The sequence below is a fragment of the Manduca sexta genome, chromosome 16 (genome assembly GCF_014839805.1).
Source record: "Manduca sexta isolate Smith_Timp_Sample1 chromosome 16, JHU_Msex_v1.0, whole genome shotgun sequence".
NCBI lineage: Eukaryota > Metazoa > Arthropoda > Insecta > Lepidoptera > Sphingidae > Manduca > Manduca sexta.
Window position 1 is genome coordinate 3,723,463 of NC_051130.1, and position 18,000 is coordinate 3,741,462.

Genomic DNA, 18,000 nt, shown 5'->3' on the forward strand with positions numbered 1-18,000 from the left:
TTAGATAATACGAAATATCCAAGGGACGCGATCCAGATGGCCCACTTTCGTGGCGCAGTGTACTCGCCGGTCGGTACAGTGCGGACCGGTTTTGTTTACATTAACGTTCGAAGGCCGCGCTAGTGTGCATGACCGCGCCTGTGTGCGTCACGTCGCTACGTCACTTTGTTTACATCTGCACTGGTGTGCGTTTTGTGTACACCGGATTATATTTTACAAATGTGCGTGAGGTCTTATCTGGGATACCAGGTATTTAATTTGAGTTTAGAGTATTTTTTACTAATATTAGATAAATGGGAAATTCATGTTTCGATTAAAATATTATAAAAATTATGTAGTTTAATTAACGTTTATTATGGTTAATTTTGTTTAGGTATGTCCTTTAAAATCGAGAGATATTTTAGAATGGACAACAATATTGTTTTAAAATAGAAAATGAGACGCGGAGTTTAAAAGTGATTACCTGGCTGTCTACTAATTACAAAAACATATTTTGTGGTTATAAACAGAAATAGGTTAATTAAAATGTCGGTGGGCACCCAGTTAACGTTTCAACACGGGAAAAAGTTTAAATTTATTTTATGGTATATTTAGCATGTTAATTGTACATTTAAAACAATAAAATACCTAATAATTTTAATTATAGTTCCAAAAGTTTATCGATAATCATATTTCAGTAATTCTCGGATTATACTAATCATAATCGGGTACCCCGAATACGTCACGCGATGCGGGCGGCGGGCGGCAGCCGGCACGTGAGCGTGTGGGTGTGTTCGCGTGCTGGCGTGACGTCACGCGCCGTGTCGTCACGCGCGCGCCCTTGTGTGCGCCGTGTACGTGTAGTCGCGCGTCAGTGTGCGCGTCGAGCGGTCGTGTCCGCGCCGCCATCTCTGTTCGTTGCATTTTGTGACCTTAACCGTCTGACGTGCATTCCGTCTTTACATAATTATCTAATGCATTGTAAACATACTTTACGACTAGTTAATGCGCGTTGAGTTTCCCACGATTCTTTAAATATTACTGTGATCAGGACATTATCAGATGCAAGTTGTGGGGATCTTTAACACACTTAAGATCCAAAACATGTGGGAATGTATTTACGGATGGACTAACTAAAGCATAATACAATCATCCGTACATTTCTGCAACTGCATCATCATGCTTTAGGCGTGAGCACTGCCGACATGTGATTGATACCTTTCTGCCTACCCTGACAGAAGCGTGATGCTATGTAGATCCTAAAACAGGATTAGGACACGTCCGCTGCACGTCTAGTCCATTGGTATTCAGCCTCGGGCTGTTTCCCGGAATCGACCGTCCGACCTTCTCTGGTGCCAAACTTCGTGGAAATCAATTGAGATGTGTGGGGTCATCTATCATGTCTGGAAACTAATTCGGTACGGGTTGGAGTTTTTATAGAGACGAAAGTAACGCTCGCTTGATGTATGAGCTTATTCTGTATGACAGTGTAAACGCGTAACGCGGCCGTGTCATGTTATCTTCAAGAAATGTGCGTGGAATGGTATTCTGTAAGCCAAATTTCTATAGTCCTAAGCATGATGCGTTGTGTTACGTGCTTGTTACGCACTGTTAAAATAACGTGCGGGATAGAGAATAAGGCCCCAGTGGCGAAGGAACCGTATTACTTGATTCCTGCTGGCTTCCTTTCATGTAGAATTGCTGTAGGAAATAGTAGCGTAGCTTGATATAGAAAGGCCCTATATCTTATATGTGTTGGGGGCTCTACAGGGCAGTGCGAACTTTTGGCTGCATAGTTTAATGTAAGTATGAGCTAGGGTTGCAAGATTTTTCCAGCCTTTTAGGGACAAATGACTAAATGTAATATTTACCAGGGATAAATAAGGAACGAAATTATTTTGTGTCATTTTTTTTATACTTTTTCGAATATCGTGTTAGTTTTAACATATTTTTATTCTATAATGATTTCTTATGTTTACGCGAATGTTAGACATTGAAATAAAAACTAAAAACTATTTAAACGGATTTTATCGCGGTTTTTTATATTATTATTTTCTCCCGACGTTTCGAAAATTTTAAACACCGAGTTTTTTAAATACCGAGTGGTATTGACATGTACGCGAAAATGCGAACGTTGCCTGCGTGAGTACTTGTCAATCGTAGATTGATCGATTTACGGAACAGAGCCTGTTCTGCCAGGACATTTTAAAATGTGCCTAAAATACAGGACGTCCGGGAAAATACGGGACTTCTGGCTAATATAGGCCAAGAAGGGCCCCGTATCACTGATTCGGCTGATACAGCGGTAGATACGCCCCAGGAAACTAATGATCTATGATAGATTCTACATAAGTTTTACATAGCCCTAAGCTGGCAGGCATTGGGCTATATCGACCCTGCGCCACTGCGCAATCACACGATACCTATTAGTGGTATAGCCTACCTTTGGCCAGACAAATAACAGACTACTGTTCAAAGATGATACCTTATGATCGCGATATGCGCAGGAAACATTTGAACTACCTCTTAAGAATGGCTACAAGTTTGACCGACAAGTCGTACAAAGTTAATGTTTTGCGATTTGTTCATTCCCTCTTCGTGACGAAATGTAGAGGACAAGTGTCATAGGAATTTGCTATCGTTAGCAATCGTACTGTGCAATTTTATAACTCCAAAGCAACAGATCCAGTTTAGAAGTAATAGACAATGCGGCAATATTTTCCCAAAAGGTCTTACATACCAAAGATCTTCCACAAAATATTTTTTTCTAGAAATATGACAAATCCACAATCGAACTTTTAATAAATAAAAACAATTCATATAAGCTGATAAAATTGCGCGTACGCACTATGATTGGTAAGGTTTTTGTAAAAATGTACACTGTATCGCTAAGAGAAAACGCGAGACATTATCGCAACGGCATTTTTGTTAATTGATTAGATCATTTCCTTACAGTATTACATTGTACATATTATTTTGGAATTTGCTTGAAATGTACACAAATAATCCCTTTTCAAACATTTCACAAACAGTTTGTATATATCATAACCAACTTTTGGCTTTGAATTCCTTTTTAAATACACTTATATTTTCATATTCATTAAACACTTACGCAGTCCTCATGTAAATAAAACATTACTTTGTTTACATCTCAGTAAATTTATATTTACATTTTGATTTATTTAAATTATAAATGTATTATTACACAGTGCATTAGGGTGTTAAATTGGCACCGAGCAAAAAATTTCGGCAAAAATCTCTACTTCGAAAATCTTTTGATCAATGGAAAAGTAATTTGTTACGCTCTCACTGTCAAACCATTGATACTATAAAAGATTGCACAATTTCGGCAACTCTGTTATATTCTCTCATAGTAGTGTGTACCGGAAAGTTGAGTACGCTAGAAGTCTGCGCAGCGCCTTAGTTAAAAAATGCATAATTACAAATCTATTCCTCACTCGTGCATCGCTTTCAGCACCTGCCGCACAGGTGGTAAGAATCTATTAGCGTCGCAATACGTGCTCTGTCACTAGCCGCCATCTTTGTTTCCGTTCCCTCACGTTTGGTAAACATTTGATAACACTATGGCCTGTTTTTGTTAAGAAGTACGTTAATATTACTTCACAATAAAAAGGGAAAATTAAAAAAAGAGTACGATCATTAAATACGGATTTGAAAAAGGAAAGCTAATTAATCAGCCAGTTTCGCCGGAAAGGATACTGGCCGTTTAAGATGGATTCGACTCGTAGTAGGAGTGGCGTGTGATTCGAAATTCAAAATTTGCCGAGACTAGACTGCCATGACCGGATACTAGGCAACTTGGCCGGACGAGGCAACTATCTTGGGCTTTATAAGATACCGGATTAAGTGGAAGTAAATTGTGACAAAGATATATCGATATCCGATTGCGGAAATCCATATTAATATAATATATATTTTAACGCGATCATGACGTTAATTAGGAATGATATAATTACAGGTCCAATAGCTAGAAATTAATAAGAACATTCACTGCGCCACTATACAGAGACTTATAAATAAAGACATTTGCAAGCCAAATCAATGCGTGCTTTAAAACATATTAATTAAAATTTTAAATTCCACAAGTACAATGGAACTGTCTTGAAAAATTATGGCCTGATTTAAGTATCGTATTGTCCAGTTGTAGCCTCGATACTGCAGTACTTTAAGAATTCCCAAGCACCTTCTGCTTTTACAATATTACCACAGAAAATTATGGATATATGTTTAAATATTATATTGATTAATTAATCAATAGGAATACCTAAATATATCTAAAAAAGTGTTATAACGCATGGTTTCACCGCCCAGCCCATCTGTCACTACAGGCACGTACTCACCGCTCATACGCAATGCAAATGACCCCCACATTATCGCTCATATCCGGACGGCCGCTAATTTATCGCCAGCGAGTGCATTTTATTTCACCCACTAAGGGTTTTGTGACAATTTATTGTTTCCGTATTTGGTGGGAATCGAGTTGGGAATTTTGTTTTTGTCCTTACATTGTACTGGATCTGGATTTTATTATTGTCGTACGCTAGATTTCCGAGTAGAAACCACTGCATTGTTCATTTCTGCCGTCAATCAGTCATGTAAGTTAGGAATCGAATGGTCATACTGAGGAGCATGCTCAAGATCAAGCTAATGGAAAAACTAGAAAATCAGGATCGTGGCATTACGCTAGGAAGCGAAGTATTTAGAAACATGAAAAAGCACGTTCTAAAATACAATTTATAAATAAAATATACTTTGGAGGCACGATAATTTGAAACAAAAAAAAATATTCTTCTTGCTTTGCACATAAATTAACGCTTTCAGTAGTAGAGGATGCGCGTGCCTAGCAGTGACGAAGCATAATATAATAGGTATGTTATTATACACACATTGACGCCTTTTATCCACGAAGAGGTAGGTAAAGATACAACAAGTGCAGCCACGTCACCGAGTATTCCATCCCATAATGTGATACAGGCAAGCCTATCGCCATACCGGGCACAAATCAGACTCCGGGCTAATACTGAGTGGAAAAAGTCAATATCACTGTCCGACTCAGGGATGGAGCCTGAGAACTCAGCACTGCAACCTAATGTAAATACGCCACCAAGGCAGTTAACAAATTCATCATTATCAGCCGCAGGATGTCCACTGCTGAACATGGGCCTCCTCCCAAGATCTTCAGATCGACCATTGCTAAACATAGGCAGTCGAAATACCTCAAAGATTTCCAGATCGACCTATTGGAAACCCGCATCCAGCGATCTCCTGAGACTTTGATTAGGCAATCTGTCCACCTCGTGGGTGGATGATAAATTATTATGGACCTAGTTAGTATATAATTACGTATAAATTCCTTTGTAAACAATTCCACGCAACATTGATATGTATGTAGCCAGTGGAACATGTCCTTCCGGCCCTGACAAGTAAGGCCAGATGTCAGACGTGCGGAACTCAGCAGTGTGCCCTATCTACAAGTGTAAAGTAATATAACGAACAATGTAAACTACATTGTATTTAACACCAGATACAGTGAAAAAATGTATTTATGCGTATGCGCATGTTTTTAGTAGAGATAAGGAGAGATGTAATAATTGACCTCACCTTTCGCCTAATTTGTTCCTTCATTGCGTTTTGCGACAGTGGACAGTTAGGGCCTTATTTACAAATGAAACTCACCTTCGAGTAGCATCTCAGGTAGACATATAATGTATTGAACTATTTAATAATCCAAGCTTAAGCTGTCATTATGACCTTGTTCTTAGCTCAGCCGCCGCTGTTAAGTAAACAATACACAAATGTCAAAATACGTCTTACGCAGTGACTTAAGATATTTAAGATGTTGCTATCTGTTTATTAAACAGCGACGACCTTAAGATGCTGACTAATTTGACAGCGTCTCAGCTGATATCGCACTTCAGAGCGGAATTAAGTTGCATCCATGAATACAGTCCTGATTAAAATTAAATTGTAATCATTTGTACACTTCTATGTTATTTCATATATCTTGATACTTTTTAAGGTCCTAAAACTCAAACTAAATAGTAATCATATTATGTACATTTATACGTTATTTCATACATCTTAATACTTTTTAAGGTCCTAAGACTCAAATTAAATAGTAATCATTTGTACATTTATACATTATTTCATACATCTTGATACTTTTAAACAAAATAAAAACGGAGAATTTAAATTGTCCGTAACAAAAAACGGTCGAGCGATATCGATGTTATCTATCTTAACGACTTTATTAACACAGTTTAATAACGTTAATTACACCTCATGAGAATGGACATTAACCTCTCGATTTTCTACGCATCCGCTTCGGAGCATTGACATTGACGCCAAACATATGTTTGACGATATCATTTAATAAAAAGTAGTATTTGAGTTATTTTGAAAATAAAAAAATTAATAATATACGATTATGATTTTTCATATTTGTTTTTATATTCTCTTTAGTTTTTTTCTTTATCTCTGATTTGTACTGTATTTATTTTCTTATATTTGGAATTTTAATATTTTTATACATTCATAATATTCTTATTCTGAATTTATGTATAGTGTTTTACGATTATTTTGTAATGCCATTGGTTTATTTACCGCTCAACAGTCAGATAATATTAGACCCATAAAAATTACCGTAACTTTTCCTACTTTCAACTTTGACATTGGCAAAATCATCGTCTGCCAACGATGGAGCCACAATCTAAAAATTGAATTGAATTAGTTTATTTTGGTATTAGTAAAGTGATATTTGTTTTTCTGCTCAGTATCAGCCCGGAATCTGAATTTGTGGCGATATGGCGAAGTTAAAGAAAAAAAAAACTCTAATTATTAATTTTGAGAAACATTACACATTTTTTCGGTGGAAACTAATTTATTAAATTCCAGCCTCAGGGGCGACTGATCGGTTATGTTGGGGTCACCAGTCTATAACCCTGCGATGGACAGAATCCTACCACCCTACACGGGCATACCAACCCAAACATCGTTATATCACTGGCATTATGAACCAGCACGTTTGCCTTAATATAAAAAAACAGAGGTGCAACGTACCAGTGAATACCCTCATATTACAACAAGACAATGAACCTGCGGAGTAAATGTTTGCACAATTTTTATAACATATGTTTAATAAGAAATGCGCAGTTTTATCGCCAAATGCCTTGGAGGTGAAGTACTGTTGAAGTTATATTATAGAAATTGTGCGTAGCTGCGTGAACCTGGCTTTATATTCTTAAGTCTGTACTCGATTTTTGCTATTTAGTTCAGTCTATGGTTGCACCTCTCTTATTGTCTTTGACATACAAAATGGGCTGTGTAATGCTATTGTACAAATATTAATGTAATGACTGATTAATCCGAGTAAATAAAAATACGAAACGTGTAAAATCTCGTTTAGTTACACTAGGTATGACTGCGGTGGTCTCTGTTTTGATTCCCTGGTAGGGTAGACTGAGTTATTCTTAGCATTAACCAGGACTGGAGAGCGGTGAACAATAAAGCTCGCCTTCTATAGGTTACCGTCATGCAGTCTTAGCACATTGTGATATATACCTATCCAATGTAACATTTATAAATTCACGATATTATTGCAATATTTAAATGTAAATCATTGTAACACGTTGAAGTAGTTATCTATACTCTATTTATTTTAGATGGAGACATTATTCCGTATTATACTACTAAAGCCGGTACGACGAAAAAAAACAGCGGGTATTTATAGCGCGAAACGTCTTCATGCGGGCAAATACAAACCAACGGCTAGTTAATTTTCAACGTCAACCATTAGACTGATAATTTGCTGTTCCTTGCAACGCATTACCTGAAGTAGTTTACATGTATGCAAATACCCGCGGTCACACGTGGCTTGGCGCGACAGCTGCCGATGCCGCGATATTGTCGCTTTCCGACTGGAATTAAATATTTCCTAGTATAGGGGCTTCGTTGCGGCTTAACCGTTTCTGTCCTGGCAAATTAATATCAACGTTTGATCTTGATACTTGTCCTGTTCTGGGATTAAAAGGATACAGTTAAAGTTCTCTACCTGCCAATGTAAGTATCAAAATTTGTTCAGCCGCTTTATAGATTAAAAAAAAGTACTTAAATTATTTTAGTAAAATAAGAAAGAGCTAGAAAAAATTACGTTTATCAATAAATTCATCGCAATTAATTTTGATCAATAAAAAAAAACATTAAATTCTTTCGCGGACGAGTCAAATAAAAATAAACCTCAAGCGTTAGACTAGTGCCTACGATAACGCGAACTGGTTTTTATAGCTGTGGGTCAGGTATGTGACGTCATCGCGTATTGCACATGGGACGTAATTGTAATTACCGACGGGGGCTATGACCGCCCCGAGATAGTGCTGTGCATTTTTATGCGGCGCGAGATGTAATTGGTGTGAGATGTAGGCGGACTTAAAAATTACAAATGCCGTTTATTTTATGAGAGATTAATGTAATTAGGTACCTTTTATAAATAAAAAAAAAAAGTAAATTCTATATAAACTATTCCACTTGGCTTTTCCGTTAAGAATATCGAATTCCGATTCATAAATAGAAAGTTCGTAAAATTTTATGTTATTAAGTATTTTGTATGCATGCTGCTATGTTTGATCTTATTTAGGACTATTTTCGATAAATTTATACCCTGTTCTTAAGATAATATGGTTCATAATAGAAAATTGTGTATAAAAATATAGATTATACCAATAATGTGGGCGCGGATTGCAATTGCCTTCCTCTGCTTTGTACATACCTGAAACAAATATAAATAAATTAGTAATGACTCAATATTTTATCATAAAATTCATGCAAACCATAATATTTTCTCAGTTTTATTTGTGGCTATCGTGTTTTATGAACAGTAAACTTATTAAATTATTACCAAAATTATGACTAAAATATAAAACATCTAGGCTATGCCATGTTTTACTTTATATGACGGTGCGTCAAAATTTGTTTAGTTTCTATACTTTATTTACTAGGTGATAGTCAATTTCGCCCCACTACAAAATTTTCCGAAAATAATAGTCTTAGTATAATTTTTCGGGATAAAACATAGCATATAATAATCCAGGTTATGGTTTATTTGTGGGCCACATTTCATCAGAATCCGTTCAGAAGTATCAGCGTTAACTTATACCAAACATCGAAACAACTTCACAAATTTTTCGTTTATAATATTAGAGGTGTCCGGTTTTGCCTTTACTGCGGCATGAAATAGTCATATATTACCGAAATTTCAAGTTACCAGACTGCAGTTAATTTGGTGCATGTTAACAACCTCTTTCGATCCAAGTTATTACGTCTCTCGAGTTAAAGTAACGGTAACATTCGAGTTTTTGACTGATAATAGTATGCAGAGGAAAGCCAAGAGACTCGCCACCGTGAGAAAAGATCTCGCGGTTTCGACAGAGCCGGCTCGCGTCATTTAATTGATATTAAAGGTATGCAAGTCCACAGAAGGCAACTGACGACGCTGGTCGGTCGTAATATTCTCAGAATAAACACTGATTTGTTCTGAATGTAGTATCGTTTTTGAGTTCTTGAATTCATTTAGGTTGTGCGCAAACACTAAAATGTCTCAAACTGTTGATTGGTTATTCCTTAGACAAATATGTACACATGTTGAAGGAAGCCTTTAATCTTTATAGCAAAATTTATGTTTTAACAACTTCTGATACTTAATTATTGCTTTTATAAGTATTCTGAATGAATAATGAACGATTTTTAAACTTCATCAACGGTCTATTATTATTATGCAGCAACCTCGAACCCGTAAAAGGTCCCGTTACGCAAGTCTGGACGTCACTGCGTCCTTAGTCTGAACTCCCGCAAAAATACGAGTATAGTTGCAACAGCCTGTTGAGAAATATATTTTAAGATTGACGGAGTTTCTGACGCAGTAGAAACCTAACAAACTTCTTTCCTCGAAGTGAGGCAAGTTATTTTTGTTGTTTTGTATTATATATTTACAGTGGTCATGAAGCAAGTGAACTTGTTAATTTCCTTGCTAATGCCATAGAAAGGTTAATAACAGAATCTATTTTCTATATTTTAGCAACAACCAGAATTTTGAGTTTGTATTGCAAAACCTCATCACCTAACCAAGCATTTACATCCTTCGAGAATACAGCTTTGTTCAAACTAGGACTTTAAGCAGAGAGTAATTTAGCCTATTTTCTAACCCACAACTTCACTTATCCTCATATCCATATATCAGTAAACGTTCCAACAAGCGCTCAGTCACGTATGCGGTTATTGTGGATGTCAACATGAATATCTCGTTTGTTTGCTCCCAAGATACCACTTTAAACACGTTCCTTGCGTTAATATTGTAATGGCTCTTTAGTAAAATATGTTAGTTAGAACTAATGGTTTCCTTTGTTTCTAAAGATTAGTAATTGTCATTTCACTTCTCAATTATGCGAGCTTAAGATTATCCTGATTTTACATTTTTCGGAGGTAAAATGTGTTTGAGGGTAAGCTATGAAAATACTGAATTGATTATATAAATATTCCACTAATAGGCATTACACACTGGGCAAGAATCACGGATTCGAAGGTCAGTAATAGAAACTAAGACAGACAGGGGTTGCGGATACTTTTATGTTAATCTTCAAATATTGTATATAATATAACTTTTCCGTGCCAGAATTGAAAAATATTAATTATTATTTTTAACGAATCAGGAAAGACTGGCAACAGCAAGCTTAAGACAGATCTTTGTAGGCCTTTACCCTTTAGTGGTACGAATATAGCTGATAGTGGTATATTTTATAGGCTACATCTAACGCAAATAGAGCTCAATCATACAAAAAAATCCCAAAACCCGTAAACCGCAGATGCACTAGGGGCCGGCCCGGGCGCGGTCCGGCGATTGATCAGCGGGGTCGGCGACCGCTCTCCCTCTAATTTGAATTCGCGGCGTTATCGCGCGGGAGCGTAATTGGATAACGATGAGGGCGCCAGGACCCGCCATGTGGCGCCTAAGGGACCTCACCGAACGCTATTAGCGCCATTGTTCCTGATATAGATTCTCAGAAAAATAGGTCAACTATATGAGCTGTTTAGTAAATGTGTGTTTAGAAATGTACGAATTTTACGTCCGTAAAATTAGCAGTTTAAAATTGTTTTACGTGTATGGAAAAATAGTTTTTAATTGATACAATAAAATAGTTATTTATGGAATTAATTACGTCATTCTTAAAACATCGCAGATCACCATTAGCAAATATACCTAAAGAGACATATCAAGATCAATTGATTCAAAACTCAAACATGACAATTTGTACATCAACCTATAACTATACACATTAATTGGAAGTCCCAGAAATATACAAACATAACCATCAATCAGTGCATTCGACAGACTGATGCAATTAGGAAGTAGGCTGGCTGGGGGCAGGCAACGTCTCATCCGTAACTTAGTTTACGTACAAACATACTTATAGGTTTATTAGGGTCCGGGGTGGAACAAAAAGTATAATTAGGTTTTAAAAGGTAGAATCGTGAGTGCTGGGGGTGTCTGGGCTGTTGTTTGTGAGGAAATTAACGATACAGAAGCACTTTTTTAGTCTGTTTAAAATTTAAAACAAAACTTGGTCCAGTATATATCAAAATATAAAATGATTTTTTTATATACCTAGTATTATAATTAATATTTTAAAAGTAAAAAAGTAGCATCAATTTACACGCGTAACTCCTAATTTCATAATATAATTAACCCCAAACAAAAACCCTGATTACGTCCCACAAGGTACAACCTTTAAAAATGTACTAGAGTGTTAAAAGTACAGTCATCGCATTAAACCTCCCGTTGTCAGCTTGATTATTGTCATAAGGCTCATGGTTCTGCGCATGCGTACAGTTAACATCGTTAGATGGCCACTAAAGTAGACAAGAGGTGGCGGGTGGAGAGGGGGCGAATTCTATTACGCGTTTTATACGCTTCCCGTGCCTTAATATGGGGGGGAGGCACAAAAGCGGCTATTACAAGAAGACACCTCGTTCCACCGTGTTAGTGAGGGTGGATGTGTTCGTGTAAAGTGGTTCGCGTGTGTGGAGGGGCGTCGGTTGATTCGTTTCGCGCAGTTTATTTTAAATTATAACAGACGGCGAGGGGGGTGTAATCTGCGCAGCGGCAGATGACTGTTGACAAATTGATTTTATTATTTTTTTAAATGTGGAATATACTGGCCATAAAATATAGAAAAAAATATTATTGGATTTCGGCCAGTATTATAGCGGGAACGTTTAAATACTTAACACCACTTTTATCTATAACTTCCGTGTTTGAAGATAGAAGCAAAATAATATATTATGTCGGTATAGTGGACTCAGCACATAATTACTAATTACAATATACTATGTTCGTATCATTACGCGTTTAATATAACACATCTAGCCAGTCATTTAATTACATAATATCTCAGGACATATCTGCGGACTTGCTTGTTGTGTCGCCGGTCCACACTTCTATGACAATACAATGCAAAGGTTGTCTGAAAGACGTAGTGATAAAACTGTAATTTGTGCCTTTATTCCCTGTACACTATGTACAAAATAAACCGCCTGAAGTCAGTCGTTCTTGACTTCACCTGACCTTTATACCTGACATTATTTTCTAAAAGCAGAACAATAATCACTGCTAACTTCAGGCCATCGAAAATTATATCAAAATATATTAAATATTTTTTTCTAATTGTATTGTATAAATAGCATTGTGTGAAACGAAATTCTTTAATAGGTTTGTAACAAGGGACAATTAGTGCGGCCGGCACACCAAACAACGTGATGCGACGCAGACGAAGTGGGACGGCCAAGTTTGAAGCGCAGACAGCGCGGGACAAATTGTCCCGTTTCCTCCTTGAACATTATGTACCAATATATGTATTCAAAATTATAGTTTTATTTATTTTGTACTTGTTTATAATTGATAATTATTGGTACTGCTGTTATGTTATTTTTATTGTGATTATTTAAAATTGATTTTTAATCCCTTATATCTTTTTCTTTTTCATCCTTTGAATTTCGAATGACAATCAATAATCAATTATTTAAAATTATTTAAAAAAAAAATCCAAATTCAAATCCGCCATTTTAAATTCTCATCGGTCGCATCCCGCACTGGCACGGATGGGAATCCTGGTACGTGCCGGGCGGCAGCCCACGATAGGATTAGCCGAGTTATGCCGCGCCACGGACCGCGCATCATGCCCAGGCATAATCACAGATCCGCCACTTTCGGATTGATTAAATGGGAATTAGTTTTGAGGAATTAGTTATCTATCTACTTATAAGTTGTATAACATTGTAATACACATAGATAACGGTATATCAGGGAGTCCTATTCCGTTTATGGAGGTATATTCTTTTTGCAATTGCGAGCGTTCTAATAGGACAGCTTTGATGGCCTATAGGTAAATAGAGGAAATTTGTCTCTTTTATTCTAGTTTTTTATCTATATGGTCTTGTGGAGGGAATAGGGCCTTTGACACATTTGCTTACTTAACAAAACATGTATTGAAATATCTCTTCATCGAAAGTTTGCTTTAATATAAATTAATGTATGCGAAGATGTTTTGTGCGAATTACGCATACTCAATTGAATATAAGGTACGCTACTTTGCCTTAAAAATAACATTACGACAAATTCCAAAATATAACAGACCTCATCAACAAAACCTTATTTATAATGAATGAAAACAACATCTACTTTTTAATGACATCACATCGCCATCAAAACTTCAATCCACGTGTTAGCTAATTCCACGCGTAATACCTGGTCATCTTTCCCCGGGGCATCGTTATCAACCCCCATTACATCTAATAAGGAATTATGTCCACGCTCCACGGCCAACTTGAGCTTTTAACGTACATTATCATTTGAAAAATGCTGAGTTACGTACTTTTAAAAGGTTGCTCTCGTTTTGGGAATATGTTGTTTTCTTGTTAAATGGGTTTGAGTATTTTTGCTTTGAATGATACGAGCTTGCCGTACGCCTGATGGTAAGCGATACGATCCGTAAACTGTAGAAACACCATCCAACACCTTGAATTACAAAGTATTGTTTGGTATTCTAGTGCGCTCGCTATCCTGAGACATGAGATGTTAAGTCTTATTTTGTCCAGTAGTTATACTGCCTACAATGTCCTTCGAACCGGAACACAACAGTGACTACACTACTGCTTGGCGGCAGAAATAGACATTGCGGTGGTACCTACCCAAGCGGACTCTCACATATGAGAGACCTACCACCAGTAGTTGTCTGTACCCCTTTAATGAGAACGCAATAACACGATGTTGATCTATAAAGCATTTCGAATACATTCGAAGTTTTTGTGAAATATTGTCAGATAGATTTCCTATGTTGTACTGTTACAAAAAAAAAAGATAATATAAAGTAGTTATATGCCCTGAGAGGAAGCTGAGACTCGTTTTGTCGGTTCGTATACTCCTTGTTAATATTTCTATAATAAATAAAAAACTTAAATATAACTTAATACCATATTATCTTAAGGTGTTGAGAGGTGAAAAAAAAGCAATAGAACTGTATACTTTTAGACTCCTGTATATCCATAATCCGAAAAAATAACATTATATATTTTTATGACAGGGCTGTATGTCCGTAATTCCTTTGCCTGGTAAAAACTTTTGTTTATTTTGGTTTACAAGCGAAAGCGTTGACCCCGCACTAAGACCCAATAATCCATCGAACAAATAAAGGGTGCGTTTTGCATTCGTTTCTGTGGGATGGTCTTCAAAAGCTTCGTTATTTTCTTTGCTATTGTAAACGAAACTCCCTCAAACCGCATAATTTAGGCTTACAAAAAAAGCGTTTACAACCATAGATTATATTGGACAAAGAGCTAAATTATGATAATAATAAAACTACGACATTATAATTTTTATTCCATATAGCTTAAAATTTTTAAATAGTTAAATAATACCACATATATTAGAATCTATAATTAAAAACAATTATGTACGCAAATATTTCGCCTATCACAATTCATTAATTCTTTATAAAGGTTATCTGGTAAATAACGATGCGAATATCTCTCTATCCAAAAATATCGTTAACAATAAATCGCGTCAGTATTAGGTATAGATGAAGCAATAAAATATTTCCACGATGCGTAGTATCGAACGCGCATTTCAAACTGGCAACATTCTATCCGGTTATCATTATCACGTTTGAAAATAGAACGCACGCGAGGCAGGCAACCGAGTAATCGGGCAAAAGCTTTTATATACCGACCAACGGATTGTGAGCCCTCAGTTTATGCGCCCATTTCCTTCTATGGCCTGTTTTATTACCAACGGCGGGAGGCGGCAGGGGCCTATTTATGGTGGCATAAGTTTGAAGGCCCCAAGGCACGAGCTCACATGTGCCCGAACAGATAAGCGGAGGCATCCCCACTCGAAAACTTGTTTAGTCGGACCCGATAACTTTGTATTGTCTGCGGGGGACGGCTCCGAAGCCCCGAGCTGTTTGCTCGAGCAACTCACGACTAGTGTCTGACGATATTTCACATTAAAAAACTTATGACAAATCATGACAAGGAAAAATTATACCGGTCATTGTGTTGATTAAAAATAACTTGAGTATATGTTTGTACTGAAGACTAAATATAACCGAGTTTATTGATTTGAGATGCCATAGTAACATAGTTCACAAAGCTCTAGAATAACGCAAAATACTGCGGAGCAAACGTCAAATCAATTTCTCTAACTCCCGAATCAGTTGCCGTCAAAGTTTAAGCTGGCACGTTGTATCCCTTGGCTATAAGGCCATAACATAAATTCGCCCTAATTCGGCTAAGACTCAGGGGAGAAAACAAAGATCGATATCAAGTGCCCATGGCGCCAATGTGAGAGGCCCCTACGTCGAGTCACCATTTTATATAGGTCTTTTAAATCCTCTTACTAATTCCCCTTTACTGTCTATGTGTAAGGGAAAGGGAGGCGGGGTGTAGCTCAAGTTATGCCAGTAAGCAGCGGGGTGCGTTCCGTTTATGGCGAAACATCGTGACGCATCTGTTACGTTGCATAAAATATTCGAAATTTAAAAACAATGGGCTGCGCGCACGAGTGGAACGGGGTGTTTGAATATAGAAAACGGCTTTTTGTTACCAGCCAGTATTAGGTGGCTCGTAAAGGATCCTTTTTCTTTGAATCTTCTCCCTGCGGGGCCTGACACATAACAGTTTATAACGAAAAAATATCGTAAAATATATTTTTATACCGAATTGGATGACAGAGCGGTGGTTTCGTTATTCGAACTTTTTGCTACTGGCAACTTGACTAGTAATTTAAAAAAATATCACGTGCTGCGTTATTTGTATTTGAAAAACGAACGACGATCCCGTTTACTGCGACATTCAACCATGTTGGAATGAGCAAAATAAATATTAAGCATGTACCTATGTTGTATTTATTTGAAGCCCAAAATAAATAAGATTATGTTCATGATAGTTGTTATCGAAGTTAAAAGATTATTGTATATTTTATTAATTTAGCTTGCTCTAAATAATATATTTTTATCGGTTGTAGTGCTACGATTTACTGCTATCGTCGCGTAATTATGTTGACACAAGACACTTATAGCACTTACAGAACACTATATGTGAATGTATAATAAACCCAATGATGGACACATCGATTAATCAAAATCGATTCTCAGTGTCGTGAGTTGAGGGCACATGGGCCCACTAGAGGCGTTCTCGAGCCTCTCAAGAGGCCCAGGAAGTAGGCCACTTAAGAACACGCTGCTTCTCTATCTAATATTAATAGAGACGCTACCCATTAAAGTGCTATTAGGTTGCTTTGAGTGTGTAGACTCAAATTGTGAGAAAATTTTGAATAATTGCTGCTTTTGGTATAAATCAGCTGGGAATGTTTGAATTTAGGTCGAGGTTGCTTTTGTAACGACTAGGTTTATCGGTTATTTTAGACTAGGTAGACTTTTCTGATTTACCAGTAACCACAGAGATTGAAGAAGCCACGGGCTGTATTGATATTTTGGAAACCTTAATTATTTTATCTCTCCCAACAAGTCACACAACACAAGTAAATGATAAGACGCAACGCCGAATAGACTATTGTTTGGCGGGCGTTAGTGTTCCCCGTAATTAGGGGAGGTGGAAATGGACAAAATAAACCTAGCCTATTAACCTAAACAAATACCTATGATCTTACACTAACGCTTGGCAGCGATCCTGTGCCAATTTTAATCAAGTCACTCTGAGCACTCTATACTGAGATCGAGAGGGTCGGAGGGAGAGCCTAACTCCCACACATTAAGGCAAATTAACTTGTAACTACTACCCATATCTGTATTATACTTGATTTTCCTATGCAATTGTTTTGAGAGTATTGCATGGGTTTATACTTGAGGAATCTGAAACCCAAATGTTACTTAAACCAGGATCAAAACTTAGAACGTCATAGATTTTCGTTTCAAGTCAGATTTTAAAACAGTTGAAGTGCATGTTGCCAGTATCACAGGCTGTTTTATATCTTACAACTGTCACAGAATTAGTAACAGCCGATTCCTTTAGGCTTCCCTTTCTTATTTATGTAAAATTTTATTATTAGAACGAGCTAGACTGCATTTATGCATATTATTACTACTTATAATGGCGTCAGGTTCGTTTTTGTAAAATTTCGTCCTTCGCCACTGATTAGTAGTCAGTAGCTCTACAATTTCTTTTGATAGTTGGCCAAAAGCAAATATTACGTACTTTTTGTAATTTATCAGTAGTTTTGTTATTATTTTCCGCAGTAATCTTAATTATTACATGTAATTAAGGAAGTCAATCTAGATTATAGTATATTGTCTATAATATATTATTTGTGTTCGATTAATTGTGTTATGTCTCTTATAAATAAATAAAAAAGGTATACAATATCGCTTCTTAGGCGAATATTTAGTCTCTATAGTTTTTAGCCAAGTCTAGCGCAATCACTTTACCTCAGAAGATATA

At 36.7% G+C, this 18,000-nt stretch overlaps 1 protein-coding gene across 1 annotated transcript in view; it reads left to right on the top strand.

The window, feature by feature from the left end:
• LOC115447364 (1-acylglycerol-3-phosphate O-acyltransferase ABHD5) overlaps positions 1 to 18,000 on the top strand; it is a 34,208-nt gene that overhangs the window by 2,105 nt on the left and 14,103 nt on the right. The window lies entirely within an intron of this gene.